Source organism: Bos grunniens, chromosome 9 (genome assembly GCF_055505025.1).
Source record: "Bos grunniens cultivar Pamir isolate PY7600 chromosome 9, Bosgru_T2T1.0, whole genome shotgun sequence".
In the NCBI taxonomy this organism is placed as follows: Eukaryota; Metazoa; Chordata; class Mammalia; order Artiodactyla; family Bovidae; genus Bos; species Bos grunniens.
The window spans coordinates 103,784,472-103,798,729 of NC_141173.1; the positions used below are offsets into that span (position 1 = coordinate 103,784,472).

Genomic DNA, 14,258 nt, shown 5'->3' on the forward strand with positions numbered 1-14,258 from the left:
TGTGTGTCTGTGCAACAGGAACCTCAGGAGAGCTGAGATCCTAAAGGCCATCTGCTGGCAGAATTCCTTCCTCTAGGGAACCCCCGTCTCTTCTCTTAAGGTCTTCAGCTGCTTGAATGTGTTTGATCCACATTGTGGGGCTTGTCGGCTTTATCAGGGCCTTCCCAGGTGGTGCTAGTGGTAAAGAACCAGCTGCCAATGCAGGAGACATAAGAGATGCAGGTTTAACCCCTGGGTCAGGAAGACCCCCTGGAGGACGCCATGGCACCCCACTCCAGTACTCTTGCCTGGAGACTCCCATGGACAGAGGAGCTTGGTGGGCTACAGTCGATGGGGTCGCAGAGCTGGAGGTGACTAAAGCGATCAGCAGCAGCAGCAGCACCTAAAATGCCTTCACCTTGACGCACTGGCTCTGGTTTGATCCAAAGCCGGGTACCGTGGCCAGCCCGACACACAGCGTTCTTCTCACACCGTTTATTGATCAGATGCCGAGCCCTGACTACGTCTAGGCTTTGCCAAAATGCTCATGAATTTTGTGCCATCCCAGTCAGCGTGTCCCAGCTAAAGGCATCCACTGTGCTGACATCTCTCGTGTTGGTGACGGGACCGCAGAGTCACAGAAGACAGTGGCTCTGTGTCCATCCAGCTTCCCCCTTGGTCAGCAAGGAGGCCGGGGCACACGTGCTGCCCGAGCCCCACACTCACAACCCGCGATCACTCACGGGCACCCAGGCATCCGGCGTCCGAAGATGAAGACGGCTTCCAGGCATCTCACACCTGCACCGCTCTTCCGGACTCTCCCCCGGACTTGGCCCCGGCCCGGCCCAGGCCTGAAGCTGGCTCTCCAAGCTTGCTCACACTGGGAGAATGTACTTGTTCCTCAGAAATTCGACCACATCCGGTGCATCCAGGTTTAGAGCTGTGCCAGACTCGGTGCTACTTCAAAACCCAGCTGGGCTGTGATGCTACTTGATTGGAATTTCGTCGACCTCCCTGCTCCGGTCTCTCGCGGTGGCCTCACGGGTCCCGGGGTTGTGTCTTCAGGAGGCACAGAGCAGGTCCTGCATGGAGTTTGCACCAATGACTCTGCTGGGGGAGGGCCGTCCAGCTGTCCTTGTCCTTGGGGTGCAGGGCTGTCTGCAGCACAGGGCACGCTGTGGAGAAAAGACACTGCCAGCGTAGATGTCTCCATGAGGCGGGGGCAGGAGCTTGTGCTCAGGTTCATCCAGAACTGCCCTGGGGGGTGGAGTCGCCGAGCACCCAGGTACATCCTGGCACGGGGAGGAGCTAACACTGCCTCTGAGACAAATTTCCAGAAACCGGCGAGTTTAAATGGATCAGTTGAAGAGCAATGCTTCACCTACAGGTGTGGGGCCACATGTCCTCAAGCAGGTCTGACTCAAGGTGCCCTTTGAACCTGCAGAGAGACCTCTACCTCCGTCCGTCCAGTGGGATGACGTGGGGGCTGGTGGGGGTGTGCCTCCATGACTGAAGTGCTGTGTCAGCTGGCGTTGGCAGGGCCCTGGAGTGTATGACTCCCTTTTGCAAATACTCAGCAAAATCAACCCTGAAACGGACCAGATACGTGTTATTATTTGCATTTTTCAAAGAAGGAGAGACAGAACTTGAAGAGTGTGGTTTATTTACCCATATTCACAGAGCTACGCACCAGGGGATCTAGGATTCACCTGGGCTGTCTTTCCTGCGGCCGCCAGCTCTGTGTGTCCAGAGTAACGTGGGCATAGCCACCTGGGAGTCCGGGTGTCCATCAGCCATGTCCACCTCTGCAGACAGAGCTCCTCAGCAGCTCACCTGGAAGTGCAGTGAGGAGTGTGTGCGGAGGAGACAGGCGCAGAGGACTAACAGGACCCCGTGGGGATCAGGGAAATACAGCTGCCCGATTCTTTATTTGAAGTAAGAAATTTGTGTGTGTGTGTGGAAGAGATAAAGCGCCTCTCTCCGTGCGAGGCATCTTTATATGTGCTGCTTATTGCATTAACGTTCTCCCCCAGGCATCCCTGAGGAATTCTAGTTCAAGGACAACTGGAAAGAAAGCCTTTCCTAGCCCCTGAGCCTGCTGCCCTTCTCCACAGTTGGGACGGAACTAGTAACACGCCTCTCCTCCTGTTAGGAGGGTGTTCGTAATACTCCCCCAGCCTTCGTGTATCCAGACCTCTCACTTCTGGAACAACAGCATCTCCCCTTCAAACCCAACATGAAGACGTTTGGAGGGGCCACGGTGCTGCAGAGATCCAGTCAAAGCCCAGGTCCAAGGACCTCTGTGGTTCCAGTGGTTAAGGACCCACCCTGCACTGCAGGAGACGCAGGTTCAGTCTCTGGTTGGAGAACTGAGATCCCACATGACACCGAGCAATTAAGCTGCAAACTGCTGAGCCTGAGTGCCGTCCTAGAGAGAAGCCCACGCTCTGCAGTGAAAGATCCCACGTGCCACGGCTAAGACCTGATGTACCCAGATAAAAACCTAACTAAAGAAATGAAGCCGTCCTGGCCACTCCTGAGCCCAGCCCCACTGGACTCCCCGCCACGGGACCCCACTTGGACCCCCCAGACCCCACCAGCCACCACCCCAGGGCCCAGAGGCCCAGACAGAGGGCTCCCAGCTCCACACCCACGTCTCCTGAAATTCTGTCCCGGTCTCGGCACAAAGCCGCCACACCTTCCCCTCCCAGCGCATCCCCTTGGTCCCTACCCACTCCCACGAGGAAAAATGGAATTCAATGATTTGATCCCCAGCTATTTGTAGAGAATAACATTTGCTCGTGTATAAAAGTCCTTGCAAACCTTATGAGTTCAGAGTTGAAATATGTAGGCTTTCCAGCTAATTGTTTTTCCAAACATAAGGTCCTGACTTTGGGAAAACAGTTAAAAGTTCAAAAACTCTTGAACATCAGATAAGTATTACAAAGCAACATTTAGATAAGTTTCAGTAAGAATACAGGAATCAGAAACATATGAGCCATAATTTCCTTTAAAGCCTACTTGCATTTAGAGATTAAGGGGCAGAGAGATACTGATTAACCAAGTGTGTTCAAGTATTTAGTAAATCCAGAGTATTTAAAACATCATGAAAACATTTAGGAAGAAACATGTTCATTGCATTTACTGAATGCCCTGTAGGCCATGCAAATAAAGCACTGTTTAGAGAGTTCTTAAAAATCATTTACCGTTTTGTGGTACCTAACTGCGGCCAAAATGAATCCTGAAAGTTTGAACTGTGGACACACAAGCCACCTTTACACAACTTCATATCTCCAGTTAGAGAAGGTACATTAAGATTCTCAAAGGCAGTGGCTAAAGGTGCTGATAGATAAAGAATGAAAAATAATGTGGCAGGCTCTTTTATCATTTCCTGACAAATTAGTGTGGCTAATTTAGGTTTAATAAATGTTTATGGGATACTTTTCCTTCTGTCAGAGGCTCATTTTCCCCTCAGTCAAGGCAGTCCAATATAAAACTTTTTCACAGCTTATAAAACACGTCTAGTGTATTAGGACAGAACGGATACTTTAGGGTGTCAGTGCAAGTAGAAATACATTTAAAATACATAAAAGCTTCAGATGAAGTTGGGGAATCAAAGACACACAGGGTGAACCTCTCAAGGTGGGAAATGGGTATAAATGTGGTGCTTCAAGCAACTGAGGCAAACAAGGGGACGTGGTGATTTGTCAGGCGTGTCTAGAACAACAAACTCCCCATCGCAAAGCAAGCTGGAAGAAGGAGCAAGGGGCAAGTGTAAAGTGCAGGATAAAGTGATGACGATTGCGCCGGCTATCCCAGCAAACATAAATGGAGCTGTCTTACCTCATGTAACAGAATTCCTTATCATTGTTTTAAGAAAAATTTAGTTCAAAAGAATGAGGGATTACATAGACATGTTAGCCATTAATGCTTATTAACAGTCTTTTACTCAAAAGATCTTTGCATGCATTTTCTTTTCTTTATTTTGCTTTTTCTTCATTTCTTGAGACTTCTGTGCTCTAGGTGAATGCACAGAATTATACGGGGGGCTGTGACACACTTTAATGAGAAAAGGGGGCAAAGCCGCTGGTGGGCAGGGTACAGCGGGTGGGCGGGGTATAGCGAGTGGGCGGGGTATAGCGAGTGGGCGGGGCGTAGAGGGTGGCCGCGGCTAATGCAGATCCCAGATTTCATACACTGCGGTCTGCACACAGGATGCTCAGACCGTCAGGAAGAGGCCTGGCTCTCTCCGAGCCTGTCTTTCTGAGTCAATCTGGGTCGGATGTGACTGAAATGGGCCCTGAGTCAGCAGACTGGATTTGCACATCTTGTCGGAACTCTGTCCACGGACCCTCTCCGTGGTACCTGCGGTCCTGGGCTGGGGCCGTGGCAGGTGTGATCCTGGGCCCGGCCCTGCACTGCTCCCGGCGGGGCTCAGGGCAAGCGTCCCTCTTCCTCACATGTAGGACCCCCAGGGGCCAGGGGGGACAGGGAAGCATCCTGCTTTGCTTGGAGGTAGAGAGCTGGCGGGCAAGAAATAGGACTTAAAAGTGAGGTGTAGAGGAGAACCAAATAGGCCAACTGCTGACGGGACCGTCATGTGCACAATCCTATCGCACATCCTATGCACAATAGGAGTATCGTTCACTGAAATTAAAACGAGCTTCAGGTATTAAGAGCTACTCTAGAGACTCTATTAATATGAATTTTAATAAGTAATTACAGCTTTTAAATAAAATTCTTTATTACTTACAGAATTGCTTTCATTCTGCTGCCCTGCAAACACTTGGTCTCTTGAATGTATTTTTCTTCTCTGTGTGTTTTTCACATAAGCACTGTAGTTATCCCAGAGTCCACATACAGAAGGAAATTACAAGGAAGATAAATTATGGGGGAGGTTATTTCCGTTTTTTTCTGCCACTGATTAATTTAACTTGGATAAGTCACTGTACTGATCTTGTCTCACTCTGAAGAATAAAATGAAATGATTTCTCATGTACCTAGTTAATGCTCTAGACACTACAATAAGGGCTCGTATGTGTGGGTGAGGTGACCCCTGTAGCCACACCGGGATCCTGTCTCAGGTGAGCACCTGCTTGGGATCCTCCAGAGGGGGGTCAGCAGGCTTGGGGAAGAAAACTCGAGAGCTTAGAGATGTGCTGGCAGGATTTTTGGTTAAATTACCAACTCTGCCTAAACAGAGGAAGAGACCCCTACAGAACCAACTTTTCAGTCTCTCGAACAAGTGGCTGAATCAGAACAAAGTGAAACAGAGCCTGCTTCTGCAGACAAATGCACAGCCTCTGCAGACACAGTGTGAGCTGGTGTCCTGGACTCTGTCGGCCTGGGGGCCAGGAGGAGCGGGCGGGCTCCTGGGACGGGATGGGACTCTCTGTCTTCAGGGCAGCCCACCGAGAAGGCAGCTTCCTCTTCTTGTTTCTCTCTGCAGCACAGATGCCTTCCTGGAACACTCCAGAATTCTGAATTCAGGGCCCCAGAGACTTTCTGCTGAAACGCCCAGTGTGGGAGAAGCCCCGCGTGGTAGGTTCCCGAGGCTCTGGGCAGGCCCCATGACCCCTGCACCTTCAGCCTTGTGATCCCATGTGGACATTTTCATTCCTTTCAATAATTGGTCTGTGTTTGACTTCTTGGTTGTTTGTTGGGTTTCCTTTTTTTTTTTAATTGAAGTGTAGCTGGTTTACAGTATCTTTTTTCAGATGTACAAGGAAGTGATTCAGTTATACATATATATCAATATATATATATATATTGACTATTTTCCATTATAGGTTGTTCCAAGGTATTGAATATAGTTCCTAGGTTTCAGTATTTTTAAGTAAGGAAATGTGCTGATTTCAAGGTAAACAATGAGGTGGAAGAAGGTCCATGCCTCCTCTTTCTCCCGCCTGCCTACTTGCCCCTCCCAGCCACCTGCTCACTGTTGCTCAGAAACGGGCTCCAGCCCCTTCTGGTTCCACGAAGGTCAGATCCATGCTTTACTCTGAGGTTTGTTTTCCTTGATGTCTTCCTAGTTGGGAAACGTGGGCACAACCCCCTAAAAGATGAGCTGTGCACTTTGTTATGTGTATCTTGATTAGGGCCGTGCTGACATGAATCTGTCCATGTGATGAAATACTACAGAATTACACACAAAAGTCCAGCGGTTAAGACTTCAGGCTTCCAATGCAAGGGGCAAGGATTCGATCCCGAGTCAGGGAATTAAGAGCCTATGTGCTGCAAGGCATGACCAAAGAAACAAAATGATCTGTTTGTCATTTGGGCTTCTCGGGTAGCGGAGTGTTAAAGAAGCACCTACCAATGCAAGAGACACAAGAGACATGGGTTCAACCCTTGGGTCGGGAAGATCCCATGCAGTAGGAAATGGCACCCCTCTCCAGTATTCTTCTTGGGAAATTCCATGGATGGAGGAGCCTAGCAGGCTATATACAGTCCATGGGGCCACAAAGAGTCAGTCTAACTGAGTGACTGAGCATGCACGCACCCACCAAAAAGGAGAATTCCTGCAAAACCTGGAGAAGGTCAAGTGTGCTTTACTGTGGAGCTGACAGCCCCTGATGGCAGCCCCCGGCCTTCTGGTCTCTCTGTTACGGAAGGGTTCCCATCAGCGGGCACGCGGGGTCCTCTCTGTGTGAGTCTGCCGTCACGGGAGCCGTGCGTGTCGCTCGTGGGTTCCCATCAGCGGGCACGCGGGGTCCTCTCTGTGTGAGTCTGCCGTCACGGGAGCCGTGCGTGTCGCTCGTGGGTTCCCATCAGCGGGCACGCGGGGTCCTCTCTGTGTGAGTCTGCCGTCACGGGAGCCGTGCGTGTCGCTCGTGGGTTCCCATCAGCGGGCACGCGGGGTCCTCTCTCTGTGAGTCTGCCGTCACGGGAGCCGTGCGTGTCGCGCGTGGGTTCCCATCAGCGGGCACGCGGGGTCCTCTCTCTGTGAGTCTGCCGTCACGGGAGCCGTGCGTGTCGCTCGTGGGTTCCCATCAGCGGGCACGCGGGGTCCTCTCTGTGAGTCTGCCGTCACGGGAGCCGTGCGTGTCGCGCGTGGGTTCCCATCAGCGGGCACGCGGGGTCCTCTCTGTGTGAGTCTGCCGTCACGGGAGCCGTGCGTGTCGCGCGTGGGTTCCCATCAGCGGGCACGCGGGGTCCTCTCTGTGTGAGTCTGCCGTCACGGGAGCCGTGCGTGTCGCGCGTGGGTTCCCATCAGCGGGCACGCGGGGTCCTCTCTGTGAGTCTGCCGTCACGGGAGCCGTGCGTGTCGCGCGTGGGTTCCCATCAGCGGGCACGCGGGGTCCTCTCTGTGAGTCTGCCGTCACGGGAGCCGTGCGTGTCGCGCGCGGGTTCCCATCAGCGGGCACGCGGGGTCCTCTCTGTGAGTCTGCCGTCACGGGAGCCGTGCGTGTCGCGCGTGGGTTCCCATCAGCGGGCACGCGGGGTCCTCTCTCTGTGAGTCTGCCGTCACGGGAGCCGTGCGTGTCGCGCGTGGGTTCCCATCAGCGGGCACGCGGGGTCCTCTCTGTGAGTCTGCCGTCACGGGAGCCGTGCGTGTCGCGCGCGGGTTCCCATCAGCGGGCACGCGGGGTCCTCTCTGTGAGTCTGCCGTCACGGGAGCCGTGCGTGTCGCGCGTGGGTTCCCATCAGCGGGCACGCGGGGTCCTCTCTCTGTGAGTCTGCCGTCACGGGAGCCGTGCGTGTCGCTCGTGGGTTCCCATCAGCGGGCACGCGGGGTCCTCTCTGTGAGTCTGCCGTCACGGGAGCCGTGCGTGTCGCGCGTGGGTTCCCATCAGCGGGCACGCGGGGTCCTCTCTCTGTGAGTCTGCCGTCACGGGAGCCGTGCGTGTAGCTCGCGGGTTCCCATCAGCGGGCACGCGGGGTCCTCTCTGTGAGTCTGCCGTCACGGGAGCCGTGCGTGTCGCGCGTGGGTTCCCATCAGCGGGCACGCGGGGTCCTCTCTGTGAGTCTGCCGTCACGGGAGCCGTGCGTGTCGCGCGTGGGTTCCCATCAGCGGGCACGCGGGGTCCTCTCTCTGTGAGTCTGCCGTCACGGGAGCCGTGCGTGTCGCGCGTGGGTTCCCATCAGCGGGCACGCGGGGTCCTCTCTGTGAGTCTGCCGTCACGGGAGCCGTGCGTGTCGCTCGTGGGTTCCCATCAGCGGGCACGCGGGGTCCTCTCTCTGTGAGTCTGCCGTCACGGGAGCCGTGCGTGTAGCTCGCGGGTTCCCATCAGCGGGCACGCGGGGTCCTCTCCGTGAGTCTGCCGTCACGGGAGCCGTGCGTGTCGCGCGTGGGTTCCCATCAGCGGGCACGCGGGGTCCTCTCTGTGAGTCTGCCGTCACGGGAGCCGTGCGTGTCGCGCGTGGTATTCCTCACAGCTCATCAGTCTTCCAGTTACGGAAAGACACGCCCCAGCTCTTGCCAGCCTGGCTCCTGGGACCCGCTCTTCTGGCCGCCTATCGGTCAAACAAAGGACAAAGAGCGTCCGTTATTCTCGGGGCCATTTGTCTTGTTTTTAATCCCATTTTCGGAGCTCTAAGTGCCGCAGGGGGATTAACTCTGTCATGCAGTGCTTTACGCCCCAGGATTTCATTTCCAACTTTACTTGGAGTCTGGTTTCTTTTTCTAAATGCTTTTTCTCAAGAGGAGAGTCCCTAAGAAATAACCTGCTTCTGCAGAGGAAGCCTGTGCTCGCGGGGCCGTCAGCTGGCCTTGTTGGCCCCGGCCGGCGCCCGCCGGCTGAACGGGAGAACCCGGAGGCACACACAGTGGTTCCCTTGGTAAACTCATCGCTACAGTCTGGGCAAGAGCGTTCATCTTTATGTTTAAGGCCACTGTCCGGGTGGAAATCTGAGACCCTCTTGCCCTCGGAGCGACCTGAACAAGCGTTCTAACCTCTTTGAGCCAAGGTTTTACAGTGAAGTAGCCTCATCACAAGGCAGGGGTGGCCGGATTACTGTCATGAAGGCACTTACTTCATGTGTAAAACAGCAAAGGGCACCAAAAATTCAGCAGATGGACTGTTCACGCTCAGTCTCGGTCATCTCTTTTCTATTAATTTTGGAGAATAATCCTTGGTGGGTGTGATCCGCCACGGCTGTGCATTTGCACCAGGAGATGAACACAGGCTCAGTGTTTCCCTCGGGCTAGAAACTCGGGGGCTAGCGACCCGCTCGGCCCTTGACAGCTCCCTGGGCATCTGAATGCACTTGACTTTCTCTCAGTGTTTACTTGGTTGGCTCGGGGGCCCTGGGGGGCACTGGGGCACTGCCAGCTGGCCTTCTCGCACACCCAGCGGGTGCCGGGCTCAAATCAATGCAGCTGTTTGTTCCGTTCTTGGCTTTCGGGGAGCCGGGGCAGGTTGCCTTACCGCGTTGCTCGGGTTTCAAGGAGAGGGTTTATTTGGAGTGCCTGCAAGAGCAGGGCTGATCCTCAGCCTCCCTAGACGGAGCCCTGCGCAGCCACTCGCTCAGCTCCTGCTTCTCCCTCCTCTGCCTGGGAGCCCCAAGGGGAGGGAAACTCAGGGCAGCCCTGCTCAGCCATGAGGTCGTTGTCAGGAGCACGTGGGGGAGATCAGTGGACGCATAGAACTATTTTAAGGACGAAAAACCAGGGCATTGTGGGAATAACCAGCGTGCTGCAATTACCAGGGCATTGTGGGAATAACCAGCGTGCTGCAATTACCAGGGCATTGTAGGAATAACTAGCGTGCTGCAATTACCAGGGCATTGTGGGAATAACCAGCGTGCTGCAATTACCAGGGCATTGTGGGAATAACCAGCGTGCTGCAATTCACGGGGTCACAAAGAGTCAGACATGACTGAGCGACTGAACTGAACTGAACTGTGCTGCCGTTTTTAAAACGTCAACATCTTTAAGAATGGTCCAAGCACTGGGTTTTAATCAGCACTGAAAAGTGAAAGAAGTAAAAGTGAAGTCGCTCAGTTGTGTCCGACTCTTTGCAACCCCATGGACTGTAGCCCACCAGGCTCCTCCGCCCGTGGGGTTTTCCAGGCAAGAGTACTGGAGTGAGTTGCCATTGCCTTCTCTAGGAGATTTTACAAACCCGGGACTGAACCCGGGTCTCCTGCATTGTAGGCTAACGCTTTACCCTCTGAGCCACCAGGGAAGTCAAGAGCTTTGTGAAGTCCTCCAGTGGAAGCCGTCCGTGGCCGCTAGAGATGCCAGCCACAACCCGGAGACCCTGGGCCACAGGATGGCCCCGGCCTTTGGGGAGGATGGTGGGATGGCTCCCGGGTCGGAGCGCTGGGCTGTGGGCTGGGGAGGGCGCTCTCTACCCACCTAGAACAAGCAGAGTGTGGGCTGGCTGGGCCTGGGAGAGGGCACCACGAGTTGTGTTCCCCTCCAGCCAGCAGGAGGACTCTGCGGTGAGCAAGTGCATCTCCAGCCACCCGCATGTCGCCTGTGCTAACACTGCCTTGGCTGGGAAGGCGCCTGCAGAGCCTGGCACCAGCACGGTGACGTCTTCCCTCCCAAGGGGTTTCCTTGGGGCAGGCGGCAGAGGGAGAGAATCCCGGGACACCTACCCAGGACCCTCCCTGGGGATTGTGTGCACGGGAGCCGGGCCCGCCAACAGGCCCACTCCTGCCCCTCTGTCCACGGTGAAGACGGACGTTTCATTCTAGGGTAGAATGATTTGGGTCTGACGTGTTTACTTCTGAAATAGTTGAGCGATAGTGTACAAGGCAATAGCCTTCAGTCTGCGTGCCCCCTACCTCCAGAGTCAGGAGGGGCTGGAGCAGAGGGTGGTCGGAGCGAAGTCAGAGCGAAGGGGCCTTCCATGACCTGCAGGACTGCAGTCTCGGCTTCCTTGGCTGCAGTGGGGGCTGATCAGAGTCAACAGGGGCACCCCAGCCCCCACGCACACACTCACACACATGCATGTACGCACACACTCACACACACACGCACACTCACACACACACATGCACACACACCCCGGATTTCAGCGTTCACCCATTTCTGTAAATATTCCCACTGGGGGCAAAACCGAGGGGCCCACATGGCATCAGTCTAGCGGCCGCCCCTCTGAGATGCCTCCGTTGGCTGGTCCCCGCTGGTCCTGGCCGGTCCCGGCCTGGCCCCTGCGCCCAAGGACTGGGCCTGCGCTGAAGGTCCTCACCTTCCTCCATCTCAGCTAGGTCAGGAGGGGCCTGGCGGCGTGTTCTCGTGTGAGGTGTCCTGGCCTCGTCTCTCGCCCACGCCGCCGTGGTCCGTTCAGGTGGACAGCAGGACCTCGCTATTTTTAGGTCTGGGAGCAGGAGCCACAGACGCTGCCTTGTGGCCCGACCTGCAGTGACCCCCTTGAGCACAGCAGTGACATTTAGAAAGAAGGAAGCTGATGTCAAGTATTCCCTGCCCCTGGCTCTTTCTCCAAAGGCCCTTTAGGAACCTCCTTGAGGCTCCCTGGTGGGTCTCTGCTAAGGCCCCCGGCCCTCCCCCGCCACCCCTCCCCCACCTCTCCCCGCCCCTCCCCCACCGCTCCCCCTCCCCACCACCCCCTGTCCATCTCTCACCCCGCCCATCCCCACCTCCACTCCCCCCCTCCCACTCCCCTCCCCCATGTCCCCGCCCTTCCCCCACCTCCCCTCCCTCACCACTCCTCCCCCCCTCCTCCACCACTGCCCTCTCCCCTCCCCCTCCCCGCCCCTCCCCCCACCCTCCAGGCAGCACTCCTACATTTAACCTGAGGGTCTCCCGGACCCATGACAGATGTGCGCTGTTTTCTGTTTAGTTGGGAGGGAAGCCTGGGGACCCCGTGGCCCTGGAGGGAGAGCCAGGTAGACGCCAGCCTGGGGACCCAGCCTGCTCCTCACCTGGCTGCGACCCTGCGGGCAAGAAAGAGGAAGCACACTTTCTGGTTCTTGTGTGTCTGGAGGAAAAGACAGCTGCTGCTTGACAGTCTGAACTCCAGGCCCTGCTTGGTCCACTGTCCCTGGGATTTCTTGGTGCAGATTAACATGTCTTTGTCCAAACTGCCTGACTGCACGCCAGCACTCTAACCTCCCGTCTCCCTGCTCAACTACGTTTAAGAACCTCTGTAAATACCCATCAGCCAGGGTGAGAACAGAGAAGAAAGCAGGGATGACAGCTTCTTTCCGGCTGCAGAAACCCTAGAGGGCAGCTGGGGACAGCGACTGGAACTCCGCTTGGGGACTGGGAGGAGGAGGCCCGTGGCACCTCATATTCTGGACGCACCTCCAAAATGAGTCTGTGTGTTGCAGATGAGAAAACTGTAAGACTCTATGAGAAATAAACGATTATATCCTGGCCCAAGGCAGGTAAGCAGTCCTGGTAACCAAAAGCAAGTGACTAGGCCGCAAAGCCACTCCTCCTCTGCCCCTGGAGGACCGGGGCAAAGGAGACCCTTCTTCTCATTGTAAACTTGACATTTTAAGCAGCATCAGGCTGTTCCTACATTATGGTAAGTGACCCTTGGAGGAGGGCATGACAACCCACTTCAGTGTCCTTGCCTGGAGAATCCGCATGGATAAGACGAGCCTGGTGGACTTCAGTCCGTGGGGTTGCAAAGAGTCAGACGCGACTAAGCACAGCACATAGTAAGTGATACAAACACTGCTTCATAATGCTACTAAGAAAAGGACCGGCTTATTCTGACCATGGTTTGTTTTTAAAAGATTAACAAGCAAACAAAAATAGCATCACAAATGGTCACAGGCAGCTCTATGTTGTTGCCAAGAACCCCTGGAAGGGCCAACTTGGGACCGAACTTTGGCTATGATCATCATAGATCATCAACAGCGGCCCCAGAATGGTTCTTCAGCATTGCTAGACGTGGGTTTCCGGATGCATAGAGTGTGAACCTCAGTTCTTCCCAGAGTCATCAGGAAGGCAAGCGGACACATGGGCAGGGAGCCTGTAGCCCAGGAGCTGGAGGACGGGAACCGCAGTTTGCATTCTCAGGAGATTGCTCTGGGGGGACTTTCCTGCTTGACGCACAAGCAGCAGCTCTTGGGTATTTGCTGCTAAGTCGCTTCAGTCGTGTCCGACTCTGTGCGACCCCATAGACTGCAGCCCACCAGGCTCCACTGTCCCTGGGATTCTCCAAGAAAAACACTGGAGTGGGTTGCCATTTCCTTCTCCAATGCATGAAAGTGAAAAGTGAAAGTGAAGTCGCACAGTCGTGTCTGACTCTTCGCGACCCCATGGACTGAAGCCCACCAGGCTCCTCCGTCCCTGGGATTTTCCAGGTGAGAGTACTGGAGTGGGGTGCCATGGGGTATTTAGGGCTTCATAAAACCCTCTCCGCCTCTGCGGAGAACATTTACTCATCTAATCAAACCTGAAACCTCAGCAAAGGCCGATTCTGGTGATTAAGAGCTAAAGCACCATCTTGCTTTGCGAGTTTCCCGTTGCTCTGTATACAAAGGTCAAGGTGTGTTGAGCTCTCAGCCCAGATGACCCAGCAGGGTGTCCGCGGTGAGAAATGTATCAAACCCTCGGTCTTGTTCTTTCCTAAATATGCCCCCAAGCGCATTAAATGACCTCCTTTCATCACGACCAGTGTGTGGAGAATGAAGACGCCCAGGGGGACAGTTCTGAAAACTCACCATCTGCACTTACTGGGAACAAAGAGGGCTCCTTTGTGAGCAGCAGCAGGTCCAAGGAGGTACGTCATGAGATCACGGCACAGAGCTGGCTTGCCACAGATACTGAGTCTGGAGTCATGTCTCCAGGCCAGGATGGGGGCCCCAGGGCTGTGTCCAGCCACCTCGGTTCCCTGGAAGTCAGGTCCCCGACCGCCCTTGAGGGGAACAGCTTGGGTGGTTCTGGGTGTTGCTGTATACTCTATCACGAGGGCCTTCTGCCGATCGCCCTTGAGGGGAACAGCTTGGGTGGTTCTGGGTGTTGCTGTATACTCTATCACGAGGGCCTTCTGCCAAGCCTGTCCTTGAGTCCTGGGACCTTCAACCCGAGTCTTGAATAACTCTTCGCAGACACAGTGAAAGTATGTTGAAAGTGATTTGTGAGTCTGTTTGAACTCACATTCCTGTGTTCTGCTGCTTGCTGTGGGCAATAATTTTCTGATATATTCTTATGAACAGAGTTTATATTAAAAGTGGCTATTTTACTTTTGAGACATGAAGTGGTGATTTCATTAAGGGCTTTTATTGTGTCTTACTAACTTGCAAATTTTCTCCAGTTGCATTTGCACACAGAACTTTATAAATATAAAGAGAATTCCTTATTTGCCATTTTAAAAAAAGGTCTGGAGCAGTAGATTTGAGTAGATAGC

The 14,258-nt window shown here is 54.6% G+C and overlaps 1 long non-coding RNA gene across 4 annotated transcripts; it reads right to left on the bottom strand.

Moving 5' to 3' along the window:
- Positions 1–459: 459 nt before the first annotated feature.
- On the bottom strand, positions 460–13,821 carry LOC147366511 (uncharacterized). Of its 4 annotated transcripts, none has more exons than XR_015132524.1 (4): positions 11,681–13,821; positions 11,124–11,304; positions 4,733–8,436; positions 460–1,567 (listed from the first exon to the last, which is right to left on the bottom strand). It is a non-coding gene; the product is annotated as an uncharacterized LOC147366511 (long non-coding RNA). The 4 variants fall into 4 exon arrangements; XR_015132525.1 differs by lacking the exon at positions 460–1,567 and having other exon boundaries at positions 3,937–8,436; positions 11,681–12,212; positions 13,586–13,821; XR_015132526.1 differs by lacking the exon at positions 460–1,567 and having other exon boundaries at positions 3,937–8,436; positions 11,818–13,821.
- Between the last annotated feature and the right edge of the window lie 437 nt (positions 13,822–14,258).